The sequence below is a fragment of the Drosophila virilis genome, unplaced genomic scaffold (genome assembly GCF_030788295.1).
Source record: "Drosophila virilis strain 15010-1051.87 unplaced genomic scaffold, Dvir_AGI_RSII-ME tig00001170, whole genome shotgun sequence".
Classification (NCBI taxonomy): Eukaryota; Metazoa; Arthropoda; class Insecta; order Diptera; family Drosophilidae; genus Drosophila; species Drosophila virilis.
In genome coordinates, this window is record NW_027212828.1 from 944229 (window position 1) to 972064 (window position 27836).

The 27836-nt window shown below is 38.8% G+C and overlaps 1 non-coding gene across 6 annotated transcripts; it reads right to left on the minus strand.

Annotated features, from left to right (window-relative positions):
- Window positions 1-643: 643 nt before the first annotated feature.
- Window positions 644-27389, minus strand: LOC26530698 (uncharacterized). 6 transcript variants are annotated; one of them, XR_011417130.1, is made up of 5 exons: window positions 25876-27389; window positions 1418-1787; window positions 1216-1280; window positions 1068-1154; window positions 644-993 (listed from the first exon to the last, which is right to left on the minus strand). It is a non-coding gene; the product is annotated as an uncharacterized protein (transcript). The 6 variants fall into 6 exon arrangements; XR_011417132.1 differs by lacking the exons at window positions 1216-1280; window positions 25876-27389 and adding an exon at window positions 1845-4047 and having other exon boundaries at window positions 655-993; window positions 1418-1639; window positions 1714-1787; XR_011417129.1 differs by lacking the exon at window positions 1216-1280 and having other exon boundaries at window positions 669-993; window positions 1418-1639; window positions 1714-1787.
- Between the last annotated feature and the right edge of the window lie 447 nt (window positions 27390-27836).

Genomic DNA, 27836 nt, shown 5'->3' on the forward strand with positions numbered 1-27836 from the left:
AGCTTGCTGAGTTAAAGGTATTGTGGATGTCCAACGTAATCATCGCGTAATACTCCTTGTCTCCTTACCACTATCTGGTTCCCTCTATTGCTTTAGCGGCAATATCTACCAACGTCTTAACTGCGTCGACAGTATACCTTGCGTTGCCAAATCCGTATTGCTGTTTGGACAGGGCTTCTTTCTCTTATTGTACACAATCCTTTCCAGGACTTTTCCCGCCGTGTCCCGAAGGCAGATTAGCCTGTATCCCGAAGGTTCCTCTATTGGGTTGTCCTCGGTAGAAGGATTAGTTTCTTCCGCTGCCATCTCTTAGGAACTACACCATCCTGTAGACATCTAGTATATGTCTCGGCGAACGCGTCGGGCTTCGTAGGCCACCAACACACAAACGCATAAATGCTTCTATACAATACACCCATGCCAACGCTAACGAGATGAGATGCATCCTGATGCTACCAAGGCCGAGGACTTGGATAATGAAATGGATGGTGAATGGGTCGACAATCCGGAATATAAAGGGAGTAGCAGTCGAAGCATTCGGACAATCTTGTGATTATCAATTTCCTTTATAATTGTATATTATATATATATTGTATATACAATTATGAAGGAACTTGGGAGCATCCAGAAATTGATAATCCGGAATATAGTCCTGATTCAACCTTTACCTTCGAAAAAAAATGTGGACTTTGGGATTCGATTTATAATATGTGAAACGAAAAAGTTACAAGATGATGTTATAATAAAACGAGAGCAGAGTAAAAAAAATACAGATAATTACGATGAAGAAAGAGATGATGAGAATGGCGAGTCATACAAAATCTTGTTTTGTTGGTTGCGTTCGATATTATCGGCCCCGTCAATATCTTTTCGTTGCATGATAAGGATATCGGGGGCGTAACAGTGGCGCCCAATTAACTGGAGAGTGGCATCATATGGGCAACAACCAACTTCACCCTGAGCAAGTCGGAAGTAGACGCATTTTAGGGGCCCCTAAAAGAGAAAAGATGTTAAGAATATTAAACTTAGTTTTTGTTTGTTAGCCTTATGTGTACATAAGTATTTACATAAATGAAAATTGATGTCTATTATCTTTTAAGGAAAAACTTCAGTAATCTCCGACAGTGATATAAAGGTCCCAAAAGTTATTGCGTCTGTCAAATAAATAAAAAATATTGAATTTTGTTAACTTTTGCACGGACAATACCCACTTACATACTTCTGTGTCATATGTCCAGTATATTACGTCTTATCTACCTTACCGTCCCACCCAGAGATCTCTTTAGGCAGGCAATTTATATCAAACGCATTAATACACATATGTACATACCACTCGACAACATACATTTTTTTGTGGCATATTTATTTACATATTTTCTTTAACGGGTATTTGTTCCCCAATTAGTTCAACAATTACCTTTTATTCGTATATTTTCTTTTTATACCCTGAACCCATTGTCAATGGGTAAACCGGTATAATTGTTTTTGTGCAAATGAATGTAACAGGCAGAAGGAAGCATCTCCGACCCCAAAAAGTATATATATTCTTGAGCAGCATCAATTGCCGAGTCGATGTAGCCATGTCCACATGTCAGTCCTTCCGTATATATGAACGCAAGGATCTTAGAAACTATAAGAGCTAGAGACTTGAAGTTTTAGCTGTAGGTCCTATAGTTCATGCACAGCACGAATTTCCGAAAATCGACAACTTACTCCGTTTCCAAACAATCGATACAAATCGATGTAAAAATCCTGTCCTTATGGTCACCAAACTTGATATTTTGTTTCTAGAATAGTGTACATAAATGTATTAAGTATTCAACTAAACAGTTCAATGTGAGTACTTGTAAGATACTGATTTTATTCTTATACAGAATGTCTTATTTTAGGTCTGCTGTCAATGCATTATCTTCAGCAGCGGTAATAAACTATTGTGTTTAATTAGGGTTTTTCCTAACCCTTGCTACTTAATTTTTTAACATGATAGTTCTTAGTCACTTATCCAATCTTAACATGTGCGCTGTCTCATTTTATGCTGCTGCCTGCAGTTGTACAAAATGGTGTAAAATATATTTTAACGTGTTCATCTGTCAACATTCTGCGGAGGGCCGCCAACGAGATTACCTGCATTTTATTTATTTTATTTTTTATACCCTGAACCCATTAGAAATGGGTATAAGAGTATATTGTATTTGTGCAAAATCCAAATGTATGTAACAGGCAGAAGGAAGCATCTCCGACCCCATAAAGTATATATATTCTTGATCAGCATCAATAGCCGAGTCGATCTAGCCATGTCCGTCTGTCCGTTTGTCCGTTTGACCGTCTGTCCGTATGTATGAACGCAAGGATCTCAGAACCTATAAGAGCTAGAGCTAGAGAGAAATTTTAGATGTAGGTGTTCCTAGTGCCCGCGAAGATCGAGTTTGTTTCCGATAATTGATAACTTACTCCGTTTCCAAGCAATCGATATAAATCGATATCGACATCCTGTTTTTTGAGCAAATTGGGTAAATATTAACAGCTAGAGTCACCAAACATGATATGTTGCTTCTAAAATATTATATATTTGTCAAGTATCTTTTATTTTATACCAACCGCCACCTCCCCGCTACCACCTCATAGCTATAAATAAAGTTAACAACCCAACTTGTATTGCCAACCAACTTAAGCCACAATTTTAATGCAATTTACTTTTTGAGAATACACAAATATTCTATGGTACGACCCAATATTAAAATATCCAGATGTTAATAAGAAGTTACAGGTAACAACCGACGCAAGTAATTTTGCAATAGGAGGTGTGTTGTCACAAGATAACAATCAAATTAGTTTCTCAAGTAGAACGTTAAACGACCACGAACAAAATTACAGTACCATTGAAAAAGAGCTTTTAGCAATACTGTGGGCAGCCCATTTGACATTTTAAGCGATTACAAGCCACTTGTTTGGCTGAACAACATTAAAGAACGCAGGATTAAATTACAACGTTGGCGTATCAAATTTCGTGAATGCAAATTCTCAATCAAAGTCTTAGAATGAAAATTAAACCACGTAGCAGATGCCTTATCACAAATCAAAATTAAAGAAAATATGCTAGGCGAACAAAATACTTATTAACACAAGCTACAGTACATAGCGCTGAAAAATATAACGAAAACTTAATACATTTAACAGAAAAATCATTTAATTATTTTAGAAGACAAATAGAAATGATTAGAAGTGATGCCGAAAATGTAGAAGTTGAACCATATTTTAGAAAATTAAGGATTAAAACCAAAACATTGAAAAAGCTAAACAGATACTGATAAAACATTTTTGCAACAATTCAAGCGTATTATGCATTGAATACGACTCAGACTTTGAAATAATACAACAATCTTTATTACCCAGGATATCAAAATTTAATCCAAAACATATTTAACGAATGTGAATATTCAATAATTACAAATCTAATTGATCTTAACGGCAAGGATTGGATGGAAGTCAAAAGAGGACTCATTTAAAAATTTAACAATATTGGAAAACCTACAAATCTAAAGACTGATAGGGACAGTGCTTTTATGAGTCTAGCCCTAAAAGAATGGTTAAATAAGGAAAAAGTTGAAATTCAAATAACAACAAGTAAAAATGGTGCAGCGGATGTAGAAAGACCTGTTACGTCTGCCTTGTAAAATAAAAATAATGTTTGAATGATGTATTGCACTTCATGAAACAGATAATGTGCAAGGAAAATTTGTAGGAAAATTCCATGCTAAAGTTCTAAAAGCTTGGTAATATGCCCGGCCTTAACTCAGGTTGTTTATTTATTTATTTATTAATGGTCGACAAAACGAGTGTCTTTCTCATTATTCCGAAATCCGAAACTCGCACGGGCAAGCAGCCTGATCGCCCGCTGGAAACACGGACTCAGCATTCAGCCGGAATTCCAGCCGGCAGCGATGGCTTCATGGTTCGATGCAGCTTACCCTAAGTTTCAGATTGGAATTTGTTCTCTTATAGTTCTATCGAACTTGAATTAAGAACGGATTACAAAAATAAAAGATAATTTAACTGAATATCAAAGGGTCTTCTTTAATTATAAAATAAAGATACTTTAAACGAATATCAAAGAGTCTTCTTTTAATTGGCGCTCAAACGGAAAAAAAAACCAAACGGTTTTATAAGCGATCGCTCAATCGCCCAACGAAATAACTAACTGAACTAATCACTAAGAGCCGCGGTGCAATAAAGTGAACAACAATTAAAACAAAACACAGGGAATAACTCTGAGCAAACGCGAAAAGTCGCGATATCAAGCAATAAAAGACACACAACAACAACACACTCACGCACCACAAAACTAAAAAAAAAAAAAAATAATAATAAAAACCCCAGCCAAGAGAGCTGAGCGAGCTACAACAACAAAAACAAATCAACAAATACGAGCGGCGGGCAGTGTTTAACTGGAAAATAACGTATCACAGCAGCCACCACACCACTTGATTGAAGCCCATATTTCAAAATGTAAGTGAGATGTTCATTTGTTTACAAATCAAATAAATTTAATAAAATTCTCAGAACGGTTTAGTATGAGATGTCATTGTTTACAAAATAAACTTAAGCAAGATTCTGCTTGTTGCAGTATAGTATTAAAGAACCTTGAATAAGTCAGAAATAAAATTTATTCCGAAACGGTCTGATTTTTATGTTGCGCCTATTGTAATTCCAAACCAACGCGGACGACAGTAGTGGCGACGAACTGATAACCTCGTACTTAGAGCAGCGGTCTTTAGAAGGAACAAAAAAAATTAATGAAAAACAAGTTGCCCATTGGGAGGCAACGATTCAGGCAGCCCTTGACCCACAAGCCCTCTTATTTGAACAAAATAAAGCCTCTCTGACAGACCAGCTTAATAAAACTAGAGCTTCTTCACCGCAGATAGAAATTTTCCACGAAATAGTAATCGAGCCAGGGGCCCATTGCGATGAGCCTCTAGATATTATAAAGTCCGTCCCCGAGTTTGACGGGAAAATAGAAAATTATGTTTCATGGAGGCAAGCTACTTCCGCAGCCTACAAAGAGTTCGAGCCATACAACGGCATTTTAAGAAACTATCAGGCAGTAGCTATAATCAGAAATAAAGTAAGGGGATCAGCAAATGCTGTGCTGGCCTCATTCAACGCAGTCTTGAATTTTAAAGCCATTATTGCTAGGCTAGATTTTAAATACGCCGACAAAACACCGGTATATGTAATCCAGCAGCAACTAAACATGCTTCAGCAGGGCAACCTGTCACTGCTACAATATTTCGACGAGGTCGAGAAAAACTTACCTTGTTAACAAATAAAACACTAATGACGCACGATTCTGTTGCAGCGACTGTATGAAATGAAAAATTTCGTCTCAGGATTGAAAAAGTCACTGAAGTGGGCAGTCTTCCCGGCAAAATCCAAAGACCTCCCGTCAGCTTTAGCTTTAGACCAAGAAGCCGAATCAAGCAATGAAAGAGGCATCTTTGCAGCAAATTTTACAAAAAATCTTGAGGAGAAACTTCAAAAACAAAATTCGCAAAACTCTCAAAACTGGAGTCAGAAAGCCCAACAGGGAAAGGAGGACAATTCTCAGAGCAAGAATCCCTACTTCCAGAAGAATCAAAAAGCCAAAAACCAAAGGCAGAAACCAAATAGCACGAAACAGCGCCATAACCACCAAAAGTCCCAAGGCCGGGGGCCCGAGCCGGTGGAGGTAGATCCATCCACTAGGCAAACTGCACAAGGCTACAGAAACAATCAAGGTTACGGGGACCAATCTGTGAGGACCCAACAAAACCTAAACCATCTACCACAGGAAGAGAGTAACGGTGACTACGAGTCACAGTCACAGCAGGAAATGATACAAGTTGAAGACGATTTGTCCGAAAGTTGTTTAGTTGCTTCCGTTTATAAGGCAAATGGTTGCAGGGCGAGTTATCAGACTTTTGAAAGACACAGGGGCCTCGAAATATTTTATAAAAATCCCGAACTGACACAATGTTCAGTTGACAGCCCTTTTCAAGTCAAATTAATTCATGGTCACTAAGATGGAGCAGAAATTCCTAATCCACCTTTTCAGTGTAAAGTCCTACTTTTTCATGCTGGAGTCACTTAATGACTTTGACGGCATAATTGGCCTTGATCTGTTAAAACAGATTAATGCACAAATAGATTTAACAAACAACGTCATTAAACATGACCATGGGATTCAAGAAATTCACTAAATGTCAACAGGTGAACCACATTCGGATTAATGACACGGATGTCCCTCCTGCTGTCAGATCCACCTTGGATAGTATGATCAACAATATAGTAAAAGCATTTGCGGACGTTAACGAATCCCTGCCGTACAACATAAATACGGTTGCCACTATACCAACGGATGACGAGCCGGCTTACTCAAAACTTTATCCGTATTCAAAGGGCGTGTCCGATTTGTCAATGAAGAGGTTAAACATTTTCTAGTGAATGGCATAATACGACCGTCAAAGTCCCCTTATAATAACCCGATAAGGGTTGTTGACAAAATAAGCATCGACGAAGCGGGGTACAAGCAGAAGCGTCTGGTTATTGATTATAGGAAATTAAATCAGAAGACAGTCGATGACAAATACCCTATCCCATCCATTTCGACTATATTGTCAAACTTGGGCGAGGCTCAGTATTTCATTACGCTAGACCTCAAGTCAGGGTTTCACCAAATTAAATTGGCTAAAAGAGACAGGAAAAAGACAGCATTCTCTGTCAACTACGGGAAGTATGAGTTTTGTAGACTCCCCTTCGGGCTGAAAAATGCCCAAAGTATTTTTGAACGAGGTATTGATGATGTACTCTGCGAACAAATTGGTAAGATATGTTATGTTTACGTTGATGACGTAATGATCTTCTTCAAGTCCAAAGAAGACCATATCAGAGAGAGTGAGTGGGTCTTTAGAAACCTTAGGGACGCTGGCGAGTGTCTCAAGAAAAATCCAAATTATTCAAAAAAAGCGAGGAATATTTGGGATTTACAGTGTCCTCGCCGGGATTCAATCCTCGCCCGATAATGTGAAAGCTATTAAGGACTTTCCCCAACCGAAACCCCTATTCGCTCTTAGGTCATTTTTGGGTCTAGCACGCTACTATAGAAGTTTCATAACGGGTTTTGCCAGCATCGCAAAGCCCCTAACAGGTATCTTGAAAGGCGAAAATGGCAAAGTAAGTGCCAATTACTTAACAAAGGTGTTAATTGATCTGTCACCAGAAGAAAATGAAGCCTTCGATAGGCTTCAAAATATATTGGTCTCCGAACATGTAATGTTGTCCTACCCAAATTACAAAAAGCCTTTTGACCTCACAACAGACGCGGGTGGCTACGGACTGGGAGTAGTACTGTCTCAAAACAGCCGCCCGATAACAATGATCTCGCGAACAATACGAGGGAACGAGGTAAATTTTGCCACAAATGAGCGTGAACTTCTCGCCATTGTATGGGCACTCTAAAACCTCAGAATTACTTGTACGGTACTAAGAATCTTAACTTCCATACAGACCACCAGCCATTAACCTTTTCGGTATCAGACAAAAACTCGATTGCCAAAATAAAGCGTTGGAAAGCCTTCATTGATGAGCACAACGCAAACTTTATTTATGAACCCGGCAAAGAGAATTTGGTAGCAGACGCATTGTCTCGGCAAAAGGTCAATGCATTAGAGGATTCAGCAGACTCAAATGCTGCCACTATCCACAGTAAGGAATCCCTCACATATACCATGGAAGCCACAGACAAACCGGTAAATTGCTTTCGGAACAAGATAATTCTGGAAGAAAGGACTATCACCCAACAGACGTATATTATATTTAAGACGAAAACTCGTCACATAATTAATTTTCCGATCGCAGCACATTATTACAAAGCATTAAAGATGAAGTAAACGCTGACGTAGCCAACGCAATTCATAGCGAGCTACCCAAACTGGCTTTCTTCCAACACGGACTAGTTAGGCCGTTCCCTTCTATCACCTTTAGTTATTGCAAACAGGAAATAGGAAAAACCCCGATACCGTCGTATGCCGGTGAAATGTTGCAAATATATATTTACTCCACTGCCACTTAATACTTTCTAAGTTGCATCGACAAGTTTTCCAAGTTTGCAGTAGTACAGCCCATACGGTCTCGCGCAATCGTGGATATAAAAGCTCCACTTCTGCAACTTCTGAACATGTTTCCCAAAACGACAACGAGAAATCCTTGATCTCGGAAACCATTAAGTCAATGCTCAACAATAACTTTGGCATTGAGATTTCAAACGATCCACCCTTGCTTCTCTTATGGACAAGTCGAGCGGTTCCATAGCAGTCTTGGGGATACAGCACGCTCTTATAAGTTGGAGACACGGGTAGAGGGCACTGTCGAGAACATTCTCCTTGCAACCATAAAGTACAACAGGTCAATCCATTCGGGGACAAACGAGAGACTCATAGACGTAATTGACGCAGCCTCAAAAAAGAGTACAGTGCAGATCAAGGAACAAATCGCATCAGCACAGAAAAAAACATTAGACCAAATGAATAAAAACAGGGTCTATAAGTCGTATTTGGTAGGCGATAGGGTTTGGATAAAGAATAATAAGAGATTGGGAAATAAACTAGTTAAAATAAATCACCCCTATGCACATAAGTTATAGTGGAAGCAAACCTAGGTACGACGGTTCTTATTAAATGGAGGGTGGTCCATAAGGATAATCTTAAGTAGTTTTTGGACATTTGAAAAATCCCGACAATTAAATTTTTAAGGTTCAGATATATTTTCAGTTTAACAATAACAACCATGCATTTGACCGAAGCGACATTGAGACTCAACGACTATTCCCACGCGGACTACATACCTATAGTTGACGGAGACGTAACAATATGGGACTCGTGCACTTACATGGGACACACGACGATCTTGACATCTTTTGAAACTTACATCGACGAGACATGGAAATTGATAGACAATCTACCCAAGAACCACATGAAACAGGTATTGAGAACTGACATACAACACATAGCCACCTTAATAGCTTCTTTGACCGTTCACCACCGACAAGTACGTAACATTAACATGATAGTGCCCTTAAGGCAATTGTAGGAACCCCAGATTTTGATGACTGGGAACAAATAAAATTCAAGCAAAGTCAGGTAATAGAATCCGAAAGCAAACAATGAAATCATCAATGAAATTTTGAAACCAGTTGCAGAGGTCGAAAATTTTTATGCAACAATTTTGGCAAAAAATAAAATGATAATTACAAACCTTGAGGACTTAATCTTCACTGTTACACTTGCTAAAATAAATTTAATCAGCCCGCTTATACCAGACAGCATCGACATAAAAGAATTATTAAGCGAACATCTCACCAATACTAGTATAACCGACCTTTTAGAAGTCTCCCATATAAAAGCCTTTTAAAGTTCTGAATTATTCTACTTTCTGATCAAATATCCCAAACCTTTGTTAAATTGTAAGGAAATAGATATTCTTCCTGTTCAGCATAATAACATAATATTAAATCCAGAAGAAGAAAATACGGTGGCCGACTGCGGAACAAAGATCTTCGCTGTACGTGACTACGCTGACACTGTTAGCACCACTTTCTGCAGGTGCCTACAAAATACTTCATGCGCCCAACAACTGGTGTCTGGAACCGTCGCACAATGCGCCACTCGCCCCGGACACCTAGCGGCCGTGGTAGTAATCGGCGAAGGCATTGCAGTAATAAATAGCGCGACCATCAATGTAGTGGACAGCACCGGTAACAGCCAGTCATGGGAACTTTCTTCGTAACTTACCGCACCCGTTACGTGAACCACCGAGGCATCCTAAAGAAGAAGAAAGCTGCTGTATCCACGTCAGCCGTGATCAACGTCACCCTCTTCAGAGAACAACTGAGCCTCCCATTCTAACATGAACTAACCATGAAGAATTTCCGCCATATTGGGGATTTTAGATCGGGATTATCTTCACGATCATATGGCTGCTTGACACTCATCGCCCTATTCGTGCTCCTTGTGGTCACCTGGAAATTATACCAGCGCAGAATAAGAAAGTAAAAACCCGAGGACGTGTTCCAGCCTAGTAGGGGAGGAGTCAACACGCGCAAGATTGAGTTTGCTGACAACGCTGTTGCGCCAGATAACGTCGCGACAAGTTGCAGACGAAATCCAAAACTCGCACGCGCAAACGCGGACTGATCACCCGCTGGAAACGCGGACGCAGCGTTTAGCCGGCTGTGGCTTCATGGTTTGATGCAGCTTACCCTAAGTCTCACTTTGGAATTTGTTCTCTTATAGTTCTACCGAACTTGAATTAAAAACGGATTGCAAAAATAAAGATACTTTAAATGAATATCAAAGAGTCTTCTTCTAATTTACAATAGATAATGAAATTAAATGCTAAAATCCTACTTAAAGAACACAAATTTCTGCCAGCTGTGCCCCTTTTCACAGCTAATTTTGTCAGTGACGCTATTAGAGCCTACATCTAAGCAGAAGGGTGTAAGTAGGAAAAAAGTGTTCTTAAGTAAAATTAAAAATAATCTTAATTGGAAAAAAAACAAAGTAAGAAGATTGTTAATAAACTAAAGAAAAGTAAGCTAGAAATAAAAAGTGTTTAGAAGATAGGACAAAGAGAAAAGTAATGGGAAATCATCCCCGGTGGGGGAAAATTTACAGCCTGTCGGGCAAGCTATGCCCCTGTCCATAGCTGGGAATTATCAGTGACTTACCAAAGGTATCCTGAAAGCAACGATTTTATTAGGGCTAGAGAAAGTTCGGTTGAGAAAACTTGATGCAAATTAATACAATTTTTACATAGCACGCAAACTCTCAGACTCTGCATTGCGTAGTCTGTTGTGCACGTAGATAGGCATAAGGGGAGATAATTTCCAGTTGGTCTGGCCGAACACTAAAGTTGCATGCGTTCAAATCGTCTTGTAAACGAGAATGATGTAGGGGATTAGTGTATGATAGAGAAAGTTTAACATCGACCGCATACATGAGTACACGGGCTTGTGATATAACAGAGGGAAAATCATTTATAAAAAGAGTAAAGAGTAAAGGTCCAAGATGACTACCTTGAGGAACACCAGAAGTTACGTGAACCCTTTTAGAGGTAGTCAACCTCAGTATTACTCTTTGGGTCCTACCTTTTAAATAAGAATTAATCCAAAGTAATAGGGACAGAGGGAAACCTATTCGGTCAAGTTTAAAAAGTAAAATGTCATGGTGCACAGAGTCAAACGCCTTACTGAAGTCAGTGTAAATGACATCAGTTTGCATTTTCGAAAGGAAAGCATCATTTACCAAGGAAGTAAACTCAAGCAGATTGGTCGTAGTTGACGGATTCCTTACGAATCCATGTTGAACAGGGGAAACAACTGATTTGCAGAAATGCTGCAAATTCGAAGTGATTATTTTTTCAAATAATTTAGTAATAGCAGACAGTTTTGCAATGCCCCTGTAATTTTGTATATCAGACTTCCCACCTTTCTTGTGAAGAGGAATGATAGAAGATTCTTCCCAAAGAGATGGAAGGACAGAAGTTTTAAGGGATAGATTAAAAAGCTTTAGCAATGGATAAAAAAGGGAAGAACTACACTCTTTGAGTAGACAACTAGGAATATTGTCCGGCCCAGGAGAGTAAGAAGATTTTAAAGAGTTTATAGCTAATAGGAGAGAGGAGTGTGAAATAATGGGACGGGGTATAGAATTAGGGGAAGAAATAGTATAAGGGTAAGAATTAGAATTAGGATTGTAAGTTGCGTAACTTGATTGGAAAAAATTAGCAAAGAGGTTAGCAGAATCAGTGTTATTGCTAGCTTTATCAATCCCGAGAGAAAGGAAGATGGCAAACTTGAAGACTTACGCTTCAAGTTTATAAAATTATAAAACTGTCTCGGATTTTGGGCAAATTGCCTTTTACAACGAGTTACTTAATTCTCATAGCATTGAAAATTCAGAAAAAAAAGTTTTACTTGGCTATGGATTATTTAGTCTGTACATGAACCAGACTTTTTAAACTTTTTAAAATATTTAGATTTTACATTTTTTAGATGCGATAATATGGGCGCAAACCAGGGTGGCTTAGAAAAAGTAGTCGAAGGAATTGACTTGGGAATACACAAATCTAAGAGCGAATTTAGGGTGATATAAAAAAAAATAATGGCAGTATTCAACCAAGTCATATAAAAGATGAATAATTTCCATTGCGAAATTTTCTAATTGGCTGATGAGCACGAAATGAAAGGATTACAATTGAACATTGCAATCTCTGAAGCCGATCATTAGGAAGAGATAAAGGAGGGGACCTAGACACATTAGAAATAAGGTAGTCGTTTACAAATACAAGGTCAAGTGTTCTATTCAAATGATTATAAATTGAATTGATTTGAATCAACGAAAGATCAAGTATGCAGTCTATTAAATTGTGCTGTGCTGAGGACACTAGATAGTTTTCGCCAGTGAATAATGACCAAGAGATGTTCGGCAAATTGAAATTACCCAACACCCTAAATAGGTCTTTATCACGCACGTGTGAAGAAACTTCTTTAATACAAGTTATATGTTTTAAATAAACTTGAATATCAGAAGAAGCAGAGACATAAGAACATGATATAGATATTCCGTGTAAGAAAAGACACCTTAAATGAGACAATCTCACTCACAATCTCTGTTCTGACTGGAGAGTGGCTTTAACGGCAAATAATACCTTACCACCTTGAGTCGGCAGATCCGTTCTATACAAAATAAAAAATTTTTCGAAAAACCGTAAAATCAGATATGGTTGAATTTAACCAAGTTTCTGAAAATGTTATTATATCGGAGTCGCAGGAAGTGCAGGCCATGAAAAGATTTTAAGCTTTGACCTCTGACATTCTGATAATAAATAAAGAATTGGTCAGAAGATGAAGTTCGTTTTTTGGGGCAGAAAAGGTACCCTGTATTGAAGGGACTGGAAGGGCGACAGGCTAGTTACGCTTTTTAGGCTTCAACTCCTGAACAATCATGTGTGGAGGCCAACATTTGGGATCACAAATGATTGGGATCATATCATGTGAAACATTTATTTTGAATGATGATATTTCACGAGGGGTGGAGAAATTTAATTTGGTTATTAACACGCTGGCAGAAGATTTTCCAGCAATATAGGCTGCCAATGACTCAGAAGTGGTGTCCGATGAAAGTCGAGACACAAAAACTTGCCTACGAGGGAACAACCGCTAAAGTAGGCGCTGATGGGGCTACAGGTAATTCAGGAGCTGGAGGAGCTAAAGAGGCACCATGATTGTTTTTAACAATCTGGGCAAGATTGCGCGCAGGTCTAATTTTGCGGCCAGTAGCTGACGGGGCTGAGGCCGTTTGGATAACTGGGACGGGATCAGGTACGGGCTCTACTGGGGCTACTACCGGGATTGAAACAGGGGTAATTGAGCAGTCGCTTGGAGAAGGCGATAAAGACAACATTGGAGATAAATCAAAGTTGCTAGGAAGGGACAAGAAAGGCGTAGATGTCTGAACAGATGTAGAGGATCATTGCAAAACTTTAGCCTCCAACCGGCGATTGGTTGGAAACCCGAATTTGTATTTGCAACTTAAAGCTCGAGTCAAAATTACTCGAGAGTTGCTTAGCCACATCATTTAATTTTAAGAATTGATTTCTCACAGAATTATACATTCTGGAGAAATCAATTCGTTTGTCGATTCATTCTGGGCGCGACCAACGCAAGCCGCCGCAGCCCTTCTTGGCAATTGCAGCGATCTTGTCGCAATCACGCTCAGTGAGACCTACACATTAAGCATGCATCATATTCTCATACAGCCAGCAATTAACAATTTGCGGCAGTGCAGAATCATCAGCATGCTTGAACGTGCACGGTTTCTTACAGCACGACATAATTATTATGTGCATATGCAAGGTGCGAGAGCGCAGAGTAAAACGAAAACGGTGCACAAAAATAGAGCAAGTAAGCACTCAATTATTCGTACACAAACAAATTGTTTGGAGCGAAAAGCAATAGCAAAAATTTGCGAGAGCGCGATGCACAAGCAGAAATATGCAGCAGCGAACACACGCACAAACAAGTGCATGCATAGGGGAGCACTAAAGCAAAAGAATCAAATCAGGCAATAACAACAACACGGAACTGACGCCGCGTTTTATAAATGCGATAATTAACAGCCTTACGCTGAGCAACATATAACATCTTGCACAATTTAAAAAAGCTATTTAAATTAAGCACCAAAAAATGCAAAACTTATAAAAAAAAAGCAGGATTGAAGCGCAAATATATATACAAATCTTGGAGCACAAGTAAAAACACGTCACCACTCTCAACAGAGAGCTCTCTCTTGTGGTCGAGCACCACGAGAGAAAAATTTTAAGGGAAGATAAGTCAACTAAGAAGCCTACGAAAAAGGTGGTGTTACGGCTGCCTTGTAAAATAAGAATGATGTTTATTTTAAAGCAGTCAAAAAGATCAGCTAAATATTTTACATTTAAGTGGCAACCTTAACTTGTAAAAAAATATTGTTAATCAATTGATGGGGCAACGCTAGATATCTAAAGCATTGGAAGGATCCCGTTGATTGAAGTGCTTTTTTGATACTGATGCTGAGGCCAAGGCAAAACGAGTGTTGTGGCTTCTTTTCATTTTAGACGACAATACAAAGCAGACGTAAGAGCTCATCAAGTTATATTTTTCCAAGCTAAAGTACAGTCGTCTAAAGACACGTGCAAAAATTTATCCCCAACCGAATACTAAGCTACTGGCCAATACTGGCCACCACGAGTGTGGAATTCTAGAAGAACTTTCTCTATCTACGGAAATGCAAAATTTCGGCGGAGTGCCGTTGGCATAAGCAGCTTCGGCGTCAAGGGTAGCCGTTTTAATTTAACGTGCCAGAAGTACTAAGCTCGCATGGCTCCACATATGTAAAGCCACAAATGCTCATACGTAGAATTTTGGTGAACACGTAAGATTCTACATAACCGGCAACTTCGGAAGGCTAACGTGAAAAGAAACTCTGCACAGCCATCCATGTATATCGGCAGCAGCCCTCCGATCGTTATTAATCTACCAGCGAAGCTAATGGCGCACTTAAATCAAGATCTTCGCCAATCCATGTTATGAATGCTGCAGCATGGACCGACAAGACGATTAAATGGATCGCCGACTTTGAATTATATCTAGTGTATATATGTTAGAATAGCCAAGTTAAACAATATAAGATTAACTTGGGTAGATTAAATATTAACTGATCATGTATTTGTTACAGTGATTTTTGGAATGAACGGTATACTTGTTTGTAGAGTGTAAGCTAATTGATATGTACCAAAACTAAAGTCTTATTCATTTGCAGATGGTGCTGATTTGGCCTCAAATATCATCTTTCACCGATATGATTTAAAATTCATACGTCATCATGTGTAAACGCTTTATTCGCACGTAAGTGGTATCTTCAATGAGCCAAAGCAAATTAATTAAAGACATAATCAAGTTAGCCTGCTCTTCTAGCGTATAAGGTTTCCAAACTTAAAAAAAAAAAAATAAATAAAAATAAAACATATATTGTTAAATTTAATACTCTGCAGAAGCGTTGAAATAATGAAATGTGTATCCGTAATATAATGAACTTCACTTTGATGTTAATATTTTTGAGACACGCAGATGTGGAAGTATAAAGGCATGGTAGAAGTTTAAAAAGTAACTATCACTAAAAGGGACAATCTCTCATAATTTACACTCGAGGATTGTCATGGCGTTGCTTTGAACAGAGCCATTTATAGGGAGGGTAAATTAAGTACGTAGGCTCAGTTATGCCATCAAACTGTCCACCAATCGGCCAATATTTAAGTCGAATTTTGGCTAGAAGTGCACGGGGACCAGGGTGTAGATTCCTCTCATGAAACTGAACGATGACAGCTAAGGTGATTGCATGACGCCGAGGCAGTATAATCGGGTGTTGCGCATCATAGTCCATGGACGAATTGTTGAGCCGGCCACCGACGCGGAGGAGGTCACGTTCATCCAGAAATGGTGCAAGAGATGCAACGGAGCCGGATTTTTTCACATTTCCATGAGAATGAATCTCCTTGATGTCATCCCAAGAATGCGAGTGCCGTGATGAATGTCTGCAGCAGTGAATCTATGATGCCTTATACGCTTCATAAATTTGTATACATAGCCGAATGTGCGCTGCATGGAGCCAAAAGAGTTGGCGTGCTTGCATCCCAGAACTAAATCTGGAGACTTAAGAATTAGTACTCTTTTCCTCAATTCAATGGTTGGAGCTTCAGGCAGACAGGTCGCCGGCCAATTTAGGCGACCATTTAATAGATACGATGGGCCATGAAACCAGAGCTCCGACTGGGCTAGGACGTCGGGAACTGTGCCTCTATAAAGAATGTCAGCTGGATTTCGGTCCGTTGGAACATATCGCCACTCCATACTGGCAGTGAGTTCTTGTATGGCAGCCACACAATTTGCCACGAAAACGTTAAATTTGAAGGGCTCATCTCTTATCCAGGATAGGACAACGGACAAATCGCACCAGCAATAAAACTGACTGACAAAGATGCCTGTGCGCTTGACTTCATGCATCAGACTAGCCAACAGCTTCGCTCCACACAATTCCAGTTTTGGGACAGTCGATGTTTTTAATGGCGGAACTCGAGACTTGGAGCAAACGATACGACTTGTGGCTAGTGGACTCCTGGCCACTACGTAAAATCAGGCTTCATAGGCCTCCACACTGGTATCGCAGAATCCATGTATTTCAACATCAGCTTCTTCAAAGAGTACTACTCTGGGAAACGATACCTGGCGAATGTTGCGAAAACTGCTGCATAGATCCCTCCAGGCCGTATCACGTACAATCGGCAAGCTTTCATCCCAAGTTAATTTGTCCTTACAAAGCTGTTGAAGAAATATCTTTGCCTTAGTTATGACTGGTCCCAAAAGTCCAATCGGATCATATAACCGGGCAACAATAGACAGAACTGATCGCCTGCAGGGTTTAACACAGGGTTCTAGAACAGAATATGAAAATAGCAACTGGTGATCGCTGGATCCCATACAAGACCAAGGGCCTTGGTGACATCGCTTCCATCATCGAACTTTAAGTACTGTTCCCTATCTTCATAAGCTATTCCATTGGGTACTTCTTGGTGACTGGAACACCACTTTTGAAGCTTGAAGTTTCCACGAGACAATATCCCAGCCGTTTGACGAATTTTCTCTCTGGCTTCAGCAACTGAGTTGTCTCCGGATATCAAATCGTCAACGTAAAACTCCTGCCTGATGGCATCCGATCCAATTGGAAATGCATCACGCTCATCAAAGGCCAACTGGTGATTTGCGCGCACGGACTGAAATGATGCTGATTTGGTCCCATATGTTACTGTATAAAATTTAAAGATTTCGATATCCTGGCGAGGCGAGTCCCTCCACTGGATGCACTGGAAGTAACTAGCAAGCGAAGTCACTCGGATACAACGATACATTTTGCAAATATCAGCTGTGAGAGCAACAGGATATGTGCGGAAGCGAATCAGAATGTGAAACAACCTGGGTTGAATGATTAGTCCCGCCATCAGTACATCATTAAGAGAATGTCCAGAATCAGTAGTTGCTGAGCCATCAAACACAACACGCAACTTGGTTGTGGCGCTGTCTTCTTTCAAGACGCAATAATGTGGGAGGCAGTATTTACAACAGCCACTCAACTCTGGACTAACTCGCAACATGAGATTTAGATCCAGAAACTCTTTGATGAATACCGAATACTGTTTCTTCAGAAGCGAATTCCGACCCAATTTTCGCTCAAGACTGAGAAATCGAAGATAAACCTGACCATAAGACTCTCCTAGAAGCTCTACACTCCTCTTCAGAGGAAACCGCCCTGAATACTCGCCGGATGGTAAACAGGAGAAGTTATTGGCAAAATGCTGCTCGCATTCCGTCTCTTCTTTGGTGGCCTCTACTGTAGCCTCTTCCAAGCTTTCAATTTCCATAAACCACCGAACCAACTCATCAAGACGGACGTCCAACTGAGTAGCTTCGGTATTAGGAGTGCGGCCGGCATCCAGCAACGAGGTACTGCGCGGTCTCTCAAATCCACCGGCCACGACCCAGCCAAGACGAGTTTTTTGCAGAAGCGGTAGTCCTGGCAAAAGCACAATTTGCCCAACAGACAAAAGCTCATAGAAAAGGCTCGCTCCAATTAAGAGATCCACTCGCTGTGGTTTGTTGAACGCAGGATCAGCCAACCTTATGTTCGAGGGAATTTTCCAGTCTGATGTATTGATGACGAAGCTGGGCTGACTATCGGTAATTGTTGGAGTCACAAGAGCATCAAAGGTGGCTGAATAATCTGAGTCTTGTGACTTCATGTTATTCCTAACAGCTGATTCTTCAGTAGAGACGCTTGTGTCTCCGAGACCAATGACAACTGTCGACGACCTGGTTTTCCTTAACTGAAGTCTCTGTGCGGAACGGGATGTGATCATGTGCAACTGCGAGCTTGAGTCTAAAAGCCCCTACAGGAAAACAAGGAACCAGAACTATTCTTTACCAGTACCACTGCAGTGGCCAGGAGCACAACAGCAGACCTTGGACAGCAAGAGAGGCAGTGGAGTGAGAGTGCGTCGAAGTGGCGGCGCCCAAATCAGCCGATGTATGTAATGGTGTCGGCGCGTCAGCTCCTCTTGAAGTGGCAAAATGCAACGGTGTATGATGCTTTTCTCCACAAGTACGACATTGACTACTACTGCAAGACCGAGTTTGGTGTCCATTCCTATGGCAGCCGAAGGGATGGAGACAAATTTCTGAATTTACTACATGTGTAGATCACGAGACCTGACGCATCACAAAAACTGCACCCATTTTGGTTAGTCTCAGCTACAAGCACTCTTTTGCTGTGGTTAGTGCTATGGTTGAATTTGCCCATCTGATAATTGGTTATATGGGATTACATGGCATGTTGCACGCTCTCCAGCCTTAGAACTCATCGGCTGTCGGGATTTTGTCAAAGCCTGCGGCCTCCTCCCATTTGGTCTGAGTCTGGGTGTCCAACCTTTGGAGCAGCGTGTGGACTATTATGCAACCCGAAATTTGCTCCAAACTGCCCAAATTCTGTAAGGCACGCATATGCGAATTGACCTTGTCCGAGAACTCACGCAGTTTTGAAGCCGACTCCGAATCAACCCTCTTGAGCCCAAGAATCTCATTGATGTGTGCCTGGAAAACAACCCGTTTGTTACTAAATCTTCTATTTAGGATTCCAGAGCCACAGAATAATTGGCACCGGAAAACTCCAAGGCTCGAACCGAATCCAACGCAGGGCCAGATAAACATGAACGAAGATGCTGCAACCTTTCAATGTTAGACAGCTCGGCATCCTTGTCGACAACTGACTCAAACATCGCAATAAAGTCCGAATATACGGTATAACCACCGGAAAATGTTGATCGAAATTAAGCTCCTATAGCGAGTTGTGCGCGGTATTAAAGGCAGACTTAGTTTGTTTAATTAGCAAAAGGCGCACTTCAAAGTTGACGGCACAAGAGTTATTAATTTTATCCTCAGATAATTCATTTACAATACACTTGGCTTGCTCGAACAATGCAACCGCTTTGCGCTTAAGAAAAGACACCCTGTTTGACTGCATATCAATTGTGTTCTCGCCTTGCATCATTATTTCACAAGCACAAAATCAGAACACCAAACTGAGCACACAACTTGCGATGAATTGTGCAGCTGCTTATGTACAAGCGTATATATATATAAGCTGATCCGGCGAATGACCGCGCAAGGGGAAGAGCGCGAAAGTCAACTAGCGGCGTTTATGTATATGCGAATATTTGGGAGCTCTAAATGGTCAGCTCACACAGGCGGTTTGCACTTGCTTAATTATAACAATTTACGATGATTATGTTATACTTGAATAATCACAATTTTAATTTGCAATAGATTTATTAAGCTTGTGTGCACTGCAATGTTAAATCTTGCCGGGGCCTCCAAATGTTGAGTTACTAATGTTTTTTAGCAACTGTTTAGAACCTAAACCAAGAAATAAGTAAATGTTGGCCCTTCACAACAGCACGTTATAATTCAGTTTATTACTCAAATTTATGTAGATTTTAAGGTTATTTGGCTGTGGCTCAGAATTGGTTCTTCGCTTCGTCTCGATCAACAACGAAATGAGAGAGCAGATAAAAAAGGAATTTGCAATTTATAGCAGCTGCTACAAGTGCAAGAAAGGCTTGCCAACCTTGTTTATAATAAACAGCTGTTCCACTAGACCAAAATTACAACCTCTGTTTACATGAATGTTTGCTTATGCTAATTTGATGAGGCTGCTGCAGAATCCAACACTGACGATGACGAAGAAAATAGACTAATGAAAATAGAGGCAGTTTTATACAGTAATCATAAGCTAAAACATAACTCAACTGGGTAGAACTTCAGCTGACATTCATTTATGCAGGAATACCTAATTATACTACCCAGAACATAAAAGAGACAAGAATAAAAAAACCTTGATAAAAACCGAAAGGATTTCGAAAGAAATATTAAGTTTAGGAAAGTACCCATAATTCGCGGTAAATTACAAAACCCTTACAAACCGACTGGAAAAATAGAACAAGTTGACGATGATCATTTTGAAGAGACTAGCAGAGTTCGAAAAATTAAGCATTATAAAACAAATTATCCAAAACAAAAGAAAACTAACAAGAACAAATTTTTACAGGAGTTATATAATAACATTAATTTTTTCTGGCATTAATGATGTCAACTTATTACCAGGAAGTAATAACCAGTTATAGATATCAACCCTTTTAATTCAAATAATGGATACTTACTTTTTAAAATAGGCATGATAGACATACCAGATAATTATGAGCACCATTGTCTCACAATAAATTTAACAAAGACAGAAGACACATATGACAAACTATTGTTACAGACAAAAAACTATAAAGACAGAATACAAATTCATTATTTAACAGAAAAGTTGCAAGGAGAAATAAAAGGTATCCGCATAGTAAAAAGAAATAAAAGAGGATTACTTAATTTAGTAGGAACAACATACAAACATTAATTTGGCACCCTAGATAACAACGATAAAGAACTTGAAAAAAAAATGAATTCAATAGCTCAAAATAGTATTCAAATAAACGAACTCAACAATGTAATTGAAGCAGTCAACCAAGGAATATAAATAGTAATCAAAAAAAGTGAGGAAAGAGAATAATCTAAACTATCCAGTAGTTACTACTAGCATTCAATATGCAACAACTTACAGAATATATTGAAGATTTAGAAATGCGAATGCAACTAACAAGATTGGGAATTTTTAATTAAAACAAGTAAGAGGTTCTAGTCGGGAGCTCCCGACTTGGGGATACCCTGAACCCTCGTCTTCCAACATCAAATGCATATATATGCATATATGCATATTTACAAAATTGCCCAAAAAACAGGATATCGATATCGATTGCTTGGAAACGGAGTAAGTTCTCAATTATCCGAAATAAACTTGACCTGTGCGGGAACTAGGAGCACCTACATCTCAAATTGCAAGTCTTTAACTCTTATAGGTTCTGAGATCCTTGCGTTCATACATACGGACGGACGGACAGACAGACCGACATGGCTAGATCGACTCGGCTATTGATGCTAAACAAGAATATATATACTTTATGGGGTCGGAGATGCTTCCTTCTGCCTGTTACATACATTTGGATTTCGCACAAATACAATATACCCTTATACCCATTTTTAATGGGTTCAGGGTATAAATACTAAAACACGATTATATTACACACGTTAATTCCAAAAAACTACTTATTATAAAAGCACCTACTTGGCTTAGATCCGATACGAATGAAATTTTAATTATTTCCCACATTCCTAGAGAAATAAATAAAACCCCATTATACGACCCTACCCAGACCATGATCAAAATATTTTGCAAGGCGAACCACAATACAAATATTACTCACATTATAATAATCTATACAACAAGGACAAGACGAAACTAACTATTAGCCTATGCATGTTAGACAAACCCATCTAATAACACAAATTTATTATATAGAAGCGAATATACTTATAACGTAAATCTTACCAAAAATTACATTAAATCAAAACTGTATCATAAATGATATCTTAATTAGGAAATAACATGATAAAAATCCATAATTGCTCAATAATACTTAATGAGATATCTACAACCTATTTTAACTCAGATTAGACACAAAGTATATACGTAAGAAATAATATTGCTAACTTAAAACCGCTTTCGTAGATTCAAACAAAAGAAATATATTTCGAACATACTAAAGAAATGAAAATATTCCAAATTATAATATATACAGTATTTGTAATCATTATATCATAATAATGACCAACAGAAAGCCAATAGCATAAACAAGCTGCAGCTGCTGTCCTTTTGCAAAAATTTAGCTTTAAATATAGCGTAAGAAAATTTTTGTTCTCAGTCTTAACCCAGACATTCAACTTAATAAACAAATACAAATTCACTCTCGTGAAATACATTTATATATATATATATATATATATAGTGTTCATTATTTTATTGAATGATAATATTAAGCCTTTTCATTCAATTTATTCAATCCAGACGTGTCCCCAGGCAGTACAATAGTAAATACACCAATTGATAGATCACTGAGAGTAATCCAAAGCAGTTTTCTGTAGTGTAAGGGAATAAAAACGAGCAGTAATGTCGTTCCATCATATAAGTCATATGTATTTCTTACTCTCTTGCTGTTTGAGCGTGCGAGCGTGTCTCGAATCCGAACAAAAACGAAAGCGACTTTGTACCAGCCGCATAAAAAATGAGAAGGCCCCACCACTTCCACTGGTTGTCCAGAGTATATGTTGTTTGGTTAGTGAAAAAATGCAGCTCGCGCAACGCGCTCGTTTGCAGTAATAAATATAAATTTAAATAAAAATAAAGTTTACTTGGCAGGGTTCGAAATCACAACAAACTGCATTACTTGCTGTCGACTGTACTCAACAGCCACATCAGCAAAAAAAAAAAAAGAAAAGAAACATTTTCCCCGGTAGGACTCGATCTCGCGACAGATTGTACCACTTGCTATACCTCTTCTCAACAGTCACACCAATAATTAAGTATTATTGAGAAAAAAAAACGAATTAAAATAACAGCACAAAAAAAAAAACGATCGCAATTGCAAACTGTTGATAGAATTCGAAGCAGACGCGCATGAATGTGTGTGTGTACATGTAGAAATTCTTGGAATTTGCACATGCTGCCCCCTCCAATTGCGCAGTTACATATAGCTTTGGGTTTTTCTCAACCGTTCCTTATAAAATATTCTACAGTATATCTTATTGTACCATAGAATATTTGTGTATTCTCAAAAAGTTAATTGCATTAAAATTGTGGCTTAAATTGGTGAGCAATATAAGTTGGGTTACATATAACTTTGAGTTTTTCTTAACCGATCTTAATGAAATATTCTAAAGTATATCTTATTGTACCATAGAATATTGAGAGGTGCTTAATATATATTTAATATTCTAGAAGCAATATATTAAGTTTGGTGGCTCTAGCTCTTAATATTTACAAAATTTGCTCAAAAAACAGACTCTATCTGCGCAAGCACTAGAAAGACCGACGGCTAAACTTCCAAGTCGCTGGTATCTCTCCACACCAATCTTGAATTCTTGTATGACTTGTAGGTTGTCTTCGTTCATCCTGCGTAGCGATTGCAAACTTATTACCGGTGCTGAGGGCACTGTGCCTAGTTTTTTTTTGTCAGTATCATGGTATGGTGGCCAGGCGCACGTAGGTGATAAGCTACTTGACGCTTATTGCCACCTCTGGTTTGTCATCTGTACTGACCGTTTCTGATTGCTCGTTGACAATGATTATGCGCTTGTTCACCTAGGTGATGGAGTATAGGTGGCTGGGCTGAGAATAGCAAAGGGCGGAACCTTCTGAAAGCAAACCGCAAGCGGAAGTGTATTTGTCCGATTTCTTGCTAAAGGGCGCGTAGTTTTAAGCAATCCGCGAAGGCCAAAACTCCATCATTGCATTCCAGCACGCTATCGTGCGGCAGTCGTTGTATGGCGTAGTTGTGGGCCTCCGGGAAAATAACTACCTTATGGCACATATATTTAACTTTGGGATATTTTATTAGTAGAAACACTTATTTCAGGTACCTTCCATTAACTAGTATTAGGACTTTTGTCAGTTGCTTAGAGAAAATTGACTCCAAATCAATATGATTGAAAATGGTGGGATTTATAATTTTTGACTTGCCGAGTGTAGTTTGTATTCTATTTCTGGTCAAATGCGCCTCTTATAAATGGGATAGTGTAAAAAAATCACCCATTCTAGCTTTTTTAATTTTGGTCGATGGTGTACTTTCAATAAGGACAAGAGATTTCGAATATGTTCTATAGCTATCTATCAATACTTGCAAAATGTTTTACATAGCTATACTGTTCCCATTGCCGTCTAAAACGGGAATGTAATGGGCAGGGTAGTATTCGGTGATTTGATCTTTTGCTATGTCCAGTAAGGTGAAGAGTATACCCATGAGCCTGTAAAAATTGAGTAACCTAAATTAGAATGCTGATTAAAGTGCTGTCTAGCCTAAAAAGAAAATATGGTATATTAGGTTGTCCTTACGGTCCACCCTCCTGTTAATGAAAAACCGTTGCAAGTTATGAATGGAGAGTTTCCGCACAAGGGGGTTAGTTTGTTCCCTAGCCTCTGTGGGTCTTGGCAAAAATCTTATCTCCTACATCAAATACCCTTTTCTGCTTTTTGGTTCTGTTTCTCTCAAACTGAATCTGTTGATACCTATCGATTTTACATCTGATCGGTTCCCTGAATTCATCAGTAGGTGCTCGTATTATTTCTAGCGGTTACTTTGCCGTTAAGGGAACTGTGCAGCGGTGGCGCGTTTATAACATCTACTCCATACCTCTTTTTCAACAAAGAGGAGATGATTCGAGGTTAAAGAATGCCTAATTATCGCAGCATATAATTTTAGTTTCGGGAAAGTTCATAAGCTGGACGATAGGGATTTGTACGTCTAATAACCTACAGGAAACATTCCAAATTTCGAACATATTTCGATGCATGTCAGAAAATGTTTCTTGTCGGTCCAAAATATGTCAATGTGAAGCATTACGCTAAAATAGAATTCCCGCCAAACGTAACTCGCAAAAGGGAAGAAGTTCGCTCTCCCAATCAGCAAAAGAGACTCTCCTCTCTTAAAATACACTGCAAACGGTTAGAAGTAAGTCTTTGGAAATAATAGAAATATAAAAGTCTCTTTATTAGTAAAATAAAACACTAGGTATTAAACAATACTGGACACAGTGGAACCGACACGAAAATTATTGAAAGATAATAGTATTAATATTCTATCGTCCGATAAGTGTAACGAAACCGTAGCAATGAATGTAGAAGATTATGAAAATAAAATGAAAAATATTTTACGAAAATATAAATCGAAATATATGGAGGCAAAAATGAAATAAAATTGTTTCACTGTTTGTTTTTACAGAGCAGGATCTCGAGCCAGCCAGCAAATACTTCTTTTTATACCTTCTTGGGTGACAATTGCAGGTCAAAGGTTCCTTAAACGAAAGTTTATTTTTCAAAATTCTTGAAGAGAATCTCATCGCAAAACTGGCATGGATTTAAATTTTCCACGGCCGTTTACTTAGTGGAAAGGCATTATTGGTATAAAAAGTTTCACGGGCAAGGCCGGGAAATACTCGCTAGTAATATATAAAACACATACTTACGTAAATAAAAAAAAACTTACAGCATATGGTCGCATAGAATTAATGCATGCGCATCTTGGGATTAACACTGGATCCAAAATTCCCTTCTGAAATCGGCATGAACCAACCACTACAACCAAGGCTTCATCGTTCAGCACAAACATTCTAGTTCGTTTATACAGGGTTTCGCTCAACGGAACAGAGATCTCGGCGGAGTTTTTTATGAAACGGAGATGGTTCAGGATGTTTTCCAAAATGTCATTATCTGTCAGCTTACATATTTACTGAGCAGCGTTGCAAAGCCGGAAGAGTATACGACGGAGCTGTCACAGCCTCCATCCGATTTTTTCCTCCATGTTAATCTCCTAAAACGTAAATTTTGGTCGACGATAGAGCTTCTTATTGCTGCAGCCTCTTATCGTTTTTAGCGGCCGGCACCTCTTTCTAGTTCAGCACAATCGGTTTCGGAGTGGCTCTCTTACAGCCTTACGGAAGATGCCCTTCATATTTAAATGAACCCCGCGGACATAAATGCCGCCCTCCTGCACTGATTCCTTCTCCACCCCAATTAAATGACCGTCTACCGATTACCATGCGACGAATTTTAATAACATCGACGTTGTATTAATAATGCTACTAATAAAAGCAAATCAAACTAAACTTAACTGCTCGTAACAATATTTACAATTAGCCTACTAAACCCAACAATATAATTCACAATTTTTGTTTTTCGGCACAAGCCAGCAGTAATGGTGGTTGGTTTCAATTTTGTATATATTTTTAAGATTTTGTTTTCTGCAATGCAATTTACTTAAGTTTTTTCTCGCACTATTTATTTTTAAATTTAACAAGTAATAAATACTTGGATCACGTTGGTTCTATCGAAAATTGAGTAAAACTCCCCTTCGTTTTGGGCAGCTAAAGGCTATATGCGGACACTGCCCATATGAGCAATAGCATCATTTGAATGTCCAGGGAACCACAGCTCGCCTGTATCCACTCTGAACAAACCAGGCACACAACCGATAGCCCTCTCTCGTTCCGACACCACAGAGAATGCAGTAAACTGCACCTTTGGGTTTTCAATTTTGCAATAAAATGGCATCCAATAATTGGTTTATTTATGTTGCTTGTATTTGCAGTAGTGTATTTACATATACTGTAAGTGCGTTCGCTACAGATGATGTGTAAGCAGTTTTGTACATGGTTTTGAACCAGCCGGCAATATATGTATGTAACTAATTGAATATTATAAATATCAATTACATGTTTCAAATGTAATTGTATCAAATACATATTTTTGAGCCAACCGGAAATATAACTAATTGAAAATTATAAATATAAAATACATCACATCAGAAGTTTTTAAAATATGTATCACAATTGTTATAATAAGTTTTTTCTACGATTGCTTCTAATAGCTTCTGTCCACTGAACACATTTCTGAAAATATCACATTTTCGACAAATGTGTGATATGCGCCCTGTGCGTTTCCCTATAAGAAAACACATTTCACACATCTATCAAGAAGGGCAAATTTTTTCAAAATGTGTAAGTTTGCCACAGACATTTCATGTTTTTTTGCGATGATCTATCGATATTTCTATCGATATTGTGAAAAATGGTAAAGTATCGTAAGCATGAACCTCTGATATATCAACGAAGGCAAGTGGCAACTTTAAATAAGAAATTTGAAATAAGAATAATCCCACAGTTTTTAGAATTTAAACATGGTGAAATCTCGAAAAGAGTACCTAAAATGGAGCCTTACTTAGAGAGCGTAATTTTTGAGTTTTGGAAGAAAAATTTTACGGCGCTTATGTAAATGAATGAAACTCGATCAGCTGTTTATTTAAAGAAGCGGCACTTTTGCCACTCACATGTTACCAAAAACCGGTGAAACTCCATTATGTGAAATTTGAAAATGTGACAGTTCTTAAGCCTGTGGACAGAGGCTTTAAGTCCAAAAGCAAAGCACACACATAGGCTGTTCGCTTGATTT